At 43.3% G+C, this 12473-nt stretch overlaps 1 protein-coding gene and 1 non-coding gene across 3 annotated transcripts in view; one reads left to right on the forward strand and one right to left on the reverse strand.

The window, feature by feature from the left end:
* Positions 1-12473, reverse strand: part of LOC126278581 (QRFP-like peptide receptor) — a 1030767-nt gene that overhangs the window by 514228 nt on the left and 504066 nt on the right. The window lies entirely within an intron of this gene.
* Positions 1969-2087, forward strand: LOC126279142 (5S ribosomal RNA). The gene has a single exon (XR_007550793.1). It is a non-coding gene; the product is annotated as a 5S ribosomal RNA (ribosomal RNA).

A 12473-nucleotide genomic window follows, 5' to 3' on the forward strand; every position in this document is an offset into this window, starting at 1 on the left:
TGAACGAGGACAATCACGATCGAAAGATGGAGTACTGCGAGAGGTTTGAAGGCATGCTTTGCGAGGATAAACGGTTTGCGGGGATGGTTGTCTAGTCTGACGAGGCGCACTTAAAACTGCATGTACTAGGCTCTTGAAAATGCTGACGTTCAGGTGGGCAAAGCTGTTAATCCACTGGGTGTTAATGTGTGGTGTGGTCTGTCATAGAGCGGCTTGATTGGCGCATTCTTCTTTGAAGGTAACATAACCGGAAACGAGTATCTTCCTTTGCTGCAAACTTCGATTTTACCAACCTTCAGTTGCCACGATTTTAGTGCTAATTATATGTGCAGTAACCTTTCTTTTTCAGTTATTATAGTAGTTATCCATAGGACTGGCGACCGTAATTTTCCCCAAATCTCAAATATCTAATTAACGCCAGTTAATTCTTAACGTAACGACCGCACATTCACTTTCTTTATTAACTTTACCCTTTTCCAAAATTAATTTTACATCAATTTCATTTACATTTTTCCTTTCATTTAGATGTAACCCTTCCTCCCTCTTTACCGACAGATTAACTTCGGCGACGATTGCTTTTCCCAAATTTCCATTAGGTACACGCGGCTTAATTTTTCACAGTCATTAAGGTCGATAAGTGAGGGGGAGGTGACAACAAGATGGAGCTCCACCTCAAGTACGTACCACAGGGAAGTCAGAGACTACTTGGATGAAAATCTATATGGTCGAAGAGGAGCTGTTGAGTACTCACGAAGGTCTCCAGACCTTACGACTCTAGACTTGTAACTACGGGATATCTTGAAGAAGCCAGTTACACTGAACGAGCTACGAGAAGCCATCGAGGCGTCCTGTGCGTCTGTCTGGCAACACTGACGTCAGTATTTAGGTTAACAGTTCAGCGGCATCGACGTTGTTTGGCTGCTAATTTGGTCACTTTGAACACATCAAACAACCTTCCCCATGTGCAAGACTGTGTGTCATTTTGTTTCAGTAATATAAACTACCAAAGAACGTCTACATTTTTATGCAGACGTCTGTATGTACTTATTGCAGTCTGGGCGAATAAAGGTTCTGTAGTATCGAGATAATATTTTTTATCCCTCCTCCTAAGGTTATCGAACACTCTATGGTAATCACATGTACGAGGGTCACTCCAAAAGAAATGCACCTTTCTTTGTAAAAATACAGTTTCCATTCTGCATGTGTGAAAGTTTTACTGTCTGTAGATATATCCTTCCCGCTTGTTTTCATAGTTCAACCTGTTCCCGTGAGGGGCGCCGTCTTCAAGATGGCTGCTACACTTCACGGTTGTCAGATGCAACGTGCTGTCATAGAATTCCTGTGCTGTGAAAACGAGACGACATCCACAAGAGGTTGAAAAAGGTGTATGGAGATGCTGCTGTCGATCGCTGTACAGTTAGTCGGTGGGCAAGCAGGTTACGTGATGAAAGCGGGCAAGGCAATATTGAGCATTGTCCTCACAGCGGCAGGTCTCGCACTGCACACACCCCAGTCAATGAGCAAAGAGTTAACGAATTGGTGACTGCTGACAGACGCATCACAGTGAACGAATTGTCACGCTACGTTAGGATAAGGGAAGGATGTGTTTGCAGATTAGTGAAAGTGTTGGCGTTAAAAAAGGTTTGTGCCAGGTGGGTTCCCAGGATGTTGACAGTGGCTCACAAAGAAACAAGAAAAACGGTTTGCAGCGAACTTTTGAAACACTACGAGATGGTGGCCAACGGCCATACCATGTTGAATACACCGGTTCTCGTCCGATCACCGAAGTTAAGCAACATCGGGCCCGGTTAGTACGTTAGGATAAGGGAAGGATGTGTTTGCAGATTAGTGAAAGTGTTGGCGTTAAAAAAGGTTTGTGCCAGGTGGGTTCCCAGGATGTTGACAGTGGCTCACAAAGAAACAAGAAAAACGGTTTGCAGCGAACTTTTGAAACACTACGAGATGGTGGCCAACGGCCATACCATGTTGAATACACCGGTTCTCGTCCGATCACCGAAGTTAAGCAACATCGGGCCCGGTTAGTACTTGGATGGGTGACCGCCTGGGAACACCGGGTGCTGTTGGCTCCCTCTCATTTCCTCCCCCCATGAACCATGGACCTTGCCGTTGGTGGGGAGGCTTGCGTGCCTCAGCGATACAGATGGCCGTACCGTAGGTGCAACCACAACGGAGGGGTATCTGTTGAGAGGCCAGACAAACGTGTGGTTCCTGAAGAGGGGCAGCAGCCTTTTCAGTAGTTGCAGGGGCAACAGTCTGGATGATTGACTGATCTGGCCTTGCAACATTAACCAAAACGGCCTTGCTGTGCTGGTACTGCGAACGGCTGAAAGCAAGGGGAAACTACAGCCGTAATTTTTCCCGAGGACATGCAGCTTTACTGTATGATTAAATGATGATGGCATCCTCTTGGGTAAAATATTCCGGAGGTAAAATAGTCCCCCATTCGGATCTCCGGGCGGGGACTACTCAGGAGGATGTCGTTATCAGGAGAAAGAAAACTGGCGTTCTACGGATCGGAGCGTGGAATGTCAGATCCCTTAATCGGGCAGGTAGTTTAGAAAATTTAAAAAGGGAAATGGATAGGTTAAAGTTAGATATAGTGGGAATTAGTGAAGTTCGGTGGCAGGAGGAACAAGACTTCTGGTCAGGTGACTACAGGGTTATAAACACAAAATCAAATAGGGGTAATGCAGGAGTAGGTTTAATAATGAATAGGAAAACAGGAATGCGGGTAAGCTACTACAAACAGCATAGTGAACGCATTATTGTGGCCAAGATAGATACGAAGCCCACACCTACTACAGTAGTACAAGTTTATATGCCAACTAGCTCTGCAGATGATGAAGAAATTGAAGAAATGTACGATGAAATAAAAGAAATTATTCAGGTAGTGAAGGGAGACGAAAATTTAATAGTAATGGGTGACTGGAATTCGAGTGTAGGAAAAGGGAGAGAAGGAAACATAGTAGGTGAATATGGATTGGGGCTAAGAAATGAAAGAGGAAGCCGCCTAGTAGAATTTTGCACAGAGCACAACTTAATCATAGCTAACACTTGGTTTAAGAATCATGAAAGAAGGTTGTATACGTGGAAGAACCCTGGAGATACTAAAAGGTATCAGATAGATTATATAATGGTAAGACAGAGATTTAGGAACCAGGTTTTAAGTTGTAAGACATTTCCAGGGGCAGATGTGGACTCTGACCACAATCTATTGGACATGACCTGTAGATTAAAACTGAAGAAACTGCAAAAATGTGAGAAATTAAGGAGATGGGACCTGGATAAACTGAAAGAACCAGAGGTTGTACAGAGTTTCAGAGAGAGCATAAGGGAACAATTGACAGGAATAGGGGAAAGAAATACAGTAGAAGAAGAATGGGTAGCTCTGAGGGATGTAGTAGTGAAGGCAGCAGAGGATAAAGTAGGTACAAAGACGAGGGCTGCTAGAAATCCTTGGGTAACAGAAGAAATATTGAATTTAATTGATGAAAGGAGAAAATATAAAAATTCAATAAATGAAGCAGGCAAAAAGGAATACAGACGTCTCAAAAATGAGATCGACAGGAAGTGCAAAATGGCTCAACAGGGATGGCTAGAGGACAAATGTAAGGATGTAGAAGCTTATCTCACTAGGGGTAAGATAGATACGGCCTACAGGAAAATTAAAGAGACCTTTGGAGAGAAGAGAACCACGTGTATGAATATCAAGAGCTCAGATGGCAGCCCAGTTCTAAGCAAAGAAGGGAAGGCAGAAAGGTGGAAGGAGTATATAGAAGGTTTATACAAGGGCGATGTATTTGAGGACAATATTATGGAAATAGAAGAGGATGTAGATGAAGACGAAATGGGAGATACGATACTGCGTGAAGAGTTTGACAGAGCACTGAAAGACCTGAGTCGAAACAAGGCCCCCGGAGTAGACAACATTCCATTAGAACTACTGACGGCCTTGGGAGAGCCAGTCATGACAAAACTCTACCAGCTGGTGAGCAAGATGTATGAGACAGGCGAAATACCCTCAGACTTCAAGAAGAATATAATAATTCCAATCCCAAAGAAAGCAGGTGCTGACAGATGTGAAAATTACCGAACTATCAGTTTAATAAGCCACGGCTGCAAAATACTAACGCGAATTCTTTACAGACGAATGGAAAAACTGGTAGATGCAGACCTCGGGGAGGATCAGTTTGGATTCCGTCGAAATGTTGGAACACGTGAGGCAATACTGACCTTACGACTTATCTTAGAAGAAAGATTAAGAAAAGGCAAACCTACGTTTCTAGCATTTGTAGACTTAGAGAAAGCTTTTGACAATGTTGACTGGAATACTCTTTTTCAAATTCTAAAGGTGACAGGGGTAAAATACAGGGAGCGAAAGGCTATTTATAATTTGTACAGAAACCAGATGGCAGTAATAAGAGTCGAGGGGCATGAAAGGGAAGCAGTGGTTGGGAAAGGAGTGAGACAGGGTTGTAGCCTCTCCCCGATGTTATTCAATCTGTATATTGAGCAAGCAGTAAAGGAAACAAAAGAAAAGTTTGGAGTAGGTATTAAAATTCATGGAGACGAAGTAAAGACTTTGAGGTTCGCCGATGACATTGTAATTCTGTCAGAGACGGCAAAGGACTTGGAAGAGCAGTTGAACGGAATGGACAGTGTCTTGAAAGGAGGATATAAGATGAACATTAACAAAAGCAAAACGGGGATAATGGAATGTAGTCAAATTAAATCGGGTGATGCTGAGGGAATTAGATTAGGAAATGAGACACTTAAAGTAGTAAAGGAGTTTTGCTTTTTAGGAAGTAAAATAACTGATGATGGTCGAAGTAGAGAGGATATAAAATGTAGACTGGCAATGGCAAGGAAAGCGTTTCTGAAGAAGAGAAATTTGTTAACATCGAATATAGATTTATGTATCAGGAAGTCGTTTCTGAAAGTATTTGTTTGGAGTGTAGCCATGTATGGAAGTGAAACATGGACGATAACTAGTTTGGACAAGAAGAGAATAGAAGCTTTCGAAATGTGGTGCTACAGAAGAATACTGAAGATAAGGTGGATAGATCACGTAACTAATGAGGAGGTATTGAATAGGATTGGGGAGAAGAGAAGTTTGTGGCACAACTTGACTAGAAGAAGGGATCGGTTGGTAGGACATGTTTTGAGGCATCAAGGGATCACAAATTTAGCATTGGAGGGCAGCGTGGAGGGTAAAAATTGTAGAGGGAGACCGAGAGATGAGTACACTAAGCAGATTCAGAAGGATGTAGGTTGCAGTAGGTACTGGGAGATGAAGCAGCTTGCACAGAATAGAGTAGCATGGAGAGCTGCATCAAACCAGTCTCAGGACTGAAAACAACAACAACAACACGAGATGGTGGAGAGGAACATCTTGGAAGATTTGTGACAGGTGATGAAACATGGCTCCATCATTTTTCACCAGAGACGAAGAGGCAGTCAATAGAGTGGCATCATGCAAACTCACCCGAGAAAAAAATTCAAAACCACACCTTCTGCTGGAAAAGTTATGGCTAAGGTGTTTTTGATTTGCGAAGGACTCTTGCTTGTGGACATCATGCGAAATGGAACCACTATAAATTATGATGCTTATGTGACGACACTGAGGAAACTTCAAGCTCGACTGAGAAGTGTTCGACCACATCGGCAAAAGCAGGATGTTCTGCTGTTGCACGACAATGCACTGCCACATGTCAGTCAAAAAACCACGGAAGCGATCACAAAATTCAGATGGACAACACTGAAACACTCGCCTTACAGTCATGACCTGGCTCCATGTGACTATCATCTCTTTGTGAAACTAAAAGACTCTCTTCGTGGTACAAGGTTTGAAGATGATGACTCCCTTGTGCACGCTGCCAAACAGTGTCTCCAACAGGTTGGTCCAGAATTTTGCCGTGCGGGTATACAGGCGCTGGTTCCAGGATGGCGTAAGGCAGTTGAGAGGGATGGAAATTATGTGGAGAAATGAAAATATTGTTCCTAAAGGATGTATCTACACACTGTAAAACTTTCAAACAAGGATTTTTTTTAAAAAATGGTGTGCATATCTTTTGGAGTGACCCTCGTAATCTGGAGCCAGCGGTCTGATGGACAGTGACCGTTTCGCTTGCCCGCAGGCGGCCGGTTGCTCGTGGCAGAGGGCCTGTGTTTGCGGCGCGGTCACAATAATCTGTCACGGGGCGGTGGGCGGCGCGTGTATTTCTGCGGCCGGCGTGGGCGACGCGGACGATCGGGCCAAGGCCGGCGCGGCCGAGCGGTTCGCGGGGCGACCCGGCCCTGGTGATACGCCGTGGACGGCGCGCCTTGCGACACGCCGCCACTGGCCGCGGGCGCCGACGCCGTTCTGTACAATGCCGCTGCTGTGGCCGCCAGCAGCTCCACCAGAGCACACTAGGGGGTCACCAGTCTTCTGATTGGTTCTATGCCGACCGACACGACTTCCTCTCTTCACCTCAGAGTTGCTCCCTTCGATTTCTTGCCTTACGCTACAGCTTTTACCTTCGTAAGGTGGCATCAGTTTGAGCGGCATTAAAACTACCACTCCGGAAAGAAGATCCTTTAATAGTATACACTTCGAGACAGGAAACCATTAACAATACTGACATCGGCTGTTGATGTTGTGGTCTTCACTCCTGAGACTGGTTTGATGCAGCTCTCCATGCTACCCTATCCTGTGCAAGCTTCTTCATCTCCAAGTACCTACTGCAATCTACATCCTTCTGAATCTCTTTAGTATATTCATCTCTGGTCTCCCTCTAGTATTTTTACCCTCCACGCTGGTGATCCCTTGATGCATGAGAACATGTCCTACCATCCGACCCCTTCTTCTAGTCAAGTTGTGCCACAAACTCCTCTTCTCCCCAATTCTATTCAATACCTCTTCATTAGTTATGTGATCTATCCATGTAATCTTCAGCATTCTTCTGTAGCACCACATTTCGAAAGCTTCTATTCTCTTCCTGTGCTTATCGTCCATGTTTTACTTCCATGCAAGTCTACACTCCATACAAATACTTTTAGAAACGACTTCCTGACACTTAAATCTATACTCGATGTTAACAAATTTCTCTTCTTCAGAAACGCTTTACTTGCCATTGCCAGTCTACATTTTATATCCTCTCCACTTCGACCACCATCAGTTATTTTGCTCCCCAAATAGCAAAACTCCTCTCCTACTTTAAGTGTCTCATTCCCTAATCTAATTCCCTAAGCATCACCCGAGTTAACTATACTACGTTCCACTATTCTCGTTTTGCTTTCGTTGATGTTCATTTATATCCTCCTTTCAAGACATTATCCATTCCGTTCAACTGCTCTTTCAAGTCCTTTGCTGTCTCTGACAGAGTTACAAGGTCATCGGCGAACCTTAAAGTTTTTCCAGAATAAGATTTTCACTCTGCAGCGGAGTGTGCGCTGATATGAAACTTCCTGGCAGATGAAAACTGTGTGCCGGACCAAGACTCGAACTTTGGCCACAACAACTGCAACAAGTGCCGCGGTGGACCGCGGCTTAGCGGGAGCCACGTGGCCGAGGACAAGGAGAAGACACAGGGGCTCGCTCACAAAACGCGTGGCGGCGTGTTGGTGGTTTTCCCAACGGCCTGAGCGGAAGCTTCTGGAGCAGTCTGGAAGCTTCTAGAAGCTTCGGTCTGTTGCAAAGCTGAGATTGGTCGGCGCGCGGAAACGAACGCCTTCCAGCAACATGATTGGCCACGCACGTGAAAGGGGTGAAGAAAAAAGAACAGGAGTTACGACAACGCTTAGCGACTGTGAAACACTTGTTCCTGGGGCGGCCAGCCGGGGTGGCCGTGCGGTTCTAGTCGCTACAGTCTTGCAGTTCGAATCCTGCCTCGGGCATGAATGTGTTTGATGTCCTCAGGTTAGTTAGGTTTAAGTGGTTCTAAGTTCTAGGGGACCGATGACCTGAGCAGTTAAGCCCCATAGTGCTCAGAGCCATTTTAACCATTCGACCTGTAAAAGTCCTTCGACGATGTAAAATGGAGCAAAATGTCCGAACTTCTGAGACAAAATAGAAATAAGATACTGGGAAAGACAAATAATATACAATATGTTCAAGAACCAAGAGAGAACAATAAGAATGGAAGGTATATGAAAAAGTTTGGAAAATTTGTGGTAAGATCTGAGGTCATCGGTCCCTAAACTTGCGCACTACTTAATGTAGCTTAAACTAACTTACGCTAAGGACAACATACACATCCATGCTCGAGGAAGGACTCGTCGAACCTCCGTCGGGAGGGGGCAGCCACGTGAACCGTGACTTAGCGCCTTAGACCATGGGGCGGAAGTTTGAGTCCATAGAGTAGAAGACAGGGGTACAGTCTTCCACAGCTTCTGTTCAGTCTGTACATCAAAGAAACAATGGCGAAAATAAAATATAGGTTCTAGAGTGGGATAAAAATTCTTAGCTAAAAGATACAAACGATAAGACTACTACTGAGATTGCTATCGTCAGTGAGAGTGAAGAACATTTACAGCACGTAATGCATTGAATGAACAAAATATGGATTTACAGTACACCGAATAAATTCGAAACTAATGAGGAGTAGCAGAAAATACATTATGAACAAACTTAACATCAGAATTGGGGGACAGGAAGTAAAGGAAACGAATGAATTCTGCTACCTTAGAAGCAAAATAACATATAAAGAGCGCAGCAAAGACGACTTGAAAAGGAGACTGGCACAACGACAGAGAGAATACCTGAACAAGAGAACTCTGCGCGTCTGATAGTGTCAAACAACGGCCTTAATCTGAGGAAGAGGTTTCTGAGAATGTGCGTTTGCAGCACAGCACTGCATGGTAGTGGATCATGGACTGAGGGAAAACTGACAAAAAGAGAGAAACGCATTGACCGAGGTGTGATTCTACAGAAGGATGTTCAAAGTTAGGTATACTGATAAGAAATTAGGAAGTTCTCCGTACAGTCGAAGAAGTAACGAAAATAAGCAAAACGTTGACGTGAGGAATGGACAGGACGATAGGACGTGTGCTGAGACATTACGAAATAATCTGCATGGTACAGTGATATCCAACCATTTTCAGACCATTAAGCCTGCGCGCAATCATGTATTAGCCGTAACTCTCCCCACTCCCGTCCCATAATCACTTGCACATGGACTAACTATAGAATGAAAAAGACTTTTCATTGAAAAAAAAAAAAAAAAGAGTTTCAAATGGCTCTAAGCACTATGGGTCTTAACATCTGAGGTCACCAGTCCCCTAGACTTAGAATTACTTAAACCTAACTAACCTAAGGACATCACACACGACCATGCCCGAGGCAGGATTCGAAATTGCGACTGTAGAAGCAGCGCGGTTCCGGACGGAAGCACCTAGAACCGCTCGGTCACAGGGTCCGGCAGTTTTATTTGAATTCTTTTATGTTAAAGTAGTGAAAAATAAATGATATTTAGTTTCTGCAAGTGTTTTTATAATGCAGGAGCTAATGAGTACGTGAGGCTACTGCTGTTTATTTCTTACAACAGTTTTGTGCAGAATGGTGAAGCAGTTATCAGTACATCTCAAGGGCTACCTACAATTGCTGCTCAGAAAAGAAAACTGTCTATTCAAATTGAAGGCAGATAATTTTCATAAAACATGCTTCTTCCCTACCTCTCCCCTTCATATCGACACTTGCTTTACACACACACACACACACACACACACACACACACACACACACACACACACACACACACACACCATAAAGCCACATTTAAAATCAACCAGGTTACAATATCTGCACTATACTTACTATTTGTAGATCACTTGATTGCTGGACTCCTTACTTCTTAACAGGCAGAAATCTGAAGGCTGCCAGTGCTTTTATATTTAATTATGATAATAATAATGATAACAATAATATTGTGTAGCCTTCTACAGCACTGTAATTACATAGTAACTATTGTGTTGTGTTTTCGATTAGTTTGCTTATCTTTTGTGAAGTTAATAATGAACAGTTTTATAGGAACTACCTACAACTGAGAGAATCCTTTTTCATGAGATATATAACGATAGGTTGTCGTAGAAAAAAATGGTTCAAATGGCTCTGAGCACTATGGGACTTAACATCTGTGGTCATCGGTCCCCTAGAACTTAGAACTATTTAAACCTAACTAACCTAAGGACATAACCTGTGCCGGCTACAGGTAGAAAAACCCTCTAAAGATGTCTTGATTTTTCTCAAGTATTGCTTCCATTATCAGTCGCAATGTCAGAACTGGTTCTATAGTGATCTTAACTTTCCGATATACCTACCAGTCATTTAGTAATTTTTAAATTTTAATTTTCATCTCAAAATAATTTAGTTGCGACCATGAAATCTTTCGATGGCGTGAGACTTTCTTGGCATTGCGACCCATTTTCCCCAACGATGAATGACTGAGCCAAGTATTGGGTGTAGATGTCTAAATTTCTTCTGTTCAGGAAACGTCCCCCCTCTAAAGCCAACTCATCGTCATTCTGGAAACGCTTGTCACGCAGTAGTTTCTGCATCCAAGGAAAGAGGGAGAAGTCACTTCACTGTCAAGAGAAAGCATAGGGTATTGGAGACCTGAGGCAAAAATCTGACACCCAAGGAACCAGCATGTGTGGCTGTGTCGTGTCCACGATGGGCTGGTGCGATGTATTAAAACTAAGACACGCCCAGCTTCTTCTTGTCGGACTGACGACATGTCTTTGAATTCATAGATTACACACAACTTGGATATTCAGTTGGTTGCCACATTCCCCAAAAATCTCGGAAATATCGGAGGAATGTTATTTATTTCTTATGCCTTACTTGACCACAAGTCTAACAAAGCTCTATTAAACTCTGACTCGGTACGGGGCCCACTACGTCTCTCATATCTACTCCCATTTCCACCTCAGTCGCATCATCAGACCAATTTTCCTCCTCGTTGCAACCTTCAGTGTACTCTCTCTGCCTATGCGCTCTCCCCCTGCCATTAACAGTGGAAGTCACGTTACATTTTTAATGCGTCCAATTTTAGCGAAGGCAGCTTTGTTTTTCTATGCGCTGATCCAGTGTTCTGTGATTTTTCACATGTTTTCCGTTGGACGTTTTGCCTTGCATTTCCTTCATTTCTTATTTATTCCTCTCCTAAGTGATTTATAATGTTGTATTTGTGTCTTTTCCTGAGAATTTGTGTAATTCCTTCCTTCGATGATCTAATGAGGTATTTCTCCCCTAACGCAAGGTTTCTTCCTTGCTATAACTCTCTGCCCAAATTCTGTCATTTACATTTTTTTTAGAGATACTCTTTCCTCTTCAACTGAACTGCCTGGGTTAGTTATATTCGAAGTAGCTAAAGCCTTAAATAAATTCAAACGCACATCATTATTCCACAGTACTTCACTATCCCACTTCTTTTCGCGCTGACTGACACTGACGACTCTCAAAGTGTAGCCTACACTTCATCATTACTAAATTGTGGGTTGTGTCTAGGCCTACGCCGTACAGCCCAGTATCTTAGGGATGTCTGCCTCACAGTGATGTATTTCAGCCGGAATCTTCTGGTCTCCAGGCCTTTTACCACCGTCTCTTCTGATTTCTGAAAAGTGTATTCGCAATACCAGGTGAAGTTTACAGCAGAGCTCTGTTAATCTCTCTCCTACTTAAGAGCCCATATTCACTCGCAATAGCATCTTTAAGGCAATGGTCCTTATATTTTCACCTCCTTTTACAAACTGAGCTACCCCCATACACTCCAGCTCTTCATCTTCTGCTTTGTGACGCCTTTATTTACACCTGAATTATTCATATTGGTGTTGGTCTGCTGACAAGAGTAATTCTGTCATTCAGTTGTTTAGCTTAAATAACTTTCTCATGTATTCAGTCACGTAACCTTACTCCTACTATACCATTTTCTGCTGTTGTTGATATTAACCTATATTCATCTGATCTGAAATCCTTATTTTTTTCCACCCTCACTGACCCTCCCCTCTCCACCCGCCTGTAGTTAGACAGAGACTTTGCATTACCCTTTTAATATTTTCTAATCTCACTAACACATTTAGACTTCTGACACGCCACGTTCTGACTCTTAGAAGGTTACCCTTTAGTTGGTTATTCAAGACTTTTCTCATGGTTGTTTCCACCTCCACCAGTCTTCTTCCAGAAACCAGAATGGGAGACTAATCCAGCAACTTTTCCCAATGGAGACTTATAGGTCATATGTAGTGAGGACGCACCTAGGCGTCTTTACTGAAATTATTTCCAATGAGTCCTGCATCCCCATGCCGTTGATAACTGCTGATTATTCCACCTTTCTGGCGGAGAGTCCTAAGGACAAGAAGGTACCCTGTATGTCCGCTTCTCCTTCCTCTTTGTTACGGCTCTTGGTCGGAAAATTTGGCAGCTTTGGTTGGTGATTTTTATTTAAAATTTAAGGAATATCTGGTATTGGACC

The sequence above is a fragment of the Schistocerca gregaria genome, chromosome 6 (assembly GCF_023897955.1).
Source record: "Schistocerca gregaria isolate iqSchGreg1 chromosome 6, iqSchGreg1.2, whole genome shotgun sequence".
Lineage (NCBI taxonomy): Eukaryota > Metazoa > Arthropoda > Insecta > Orthoptera > Acrididae > Schistocerca > Schistocerca gregaria.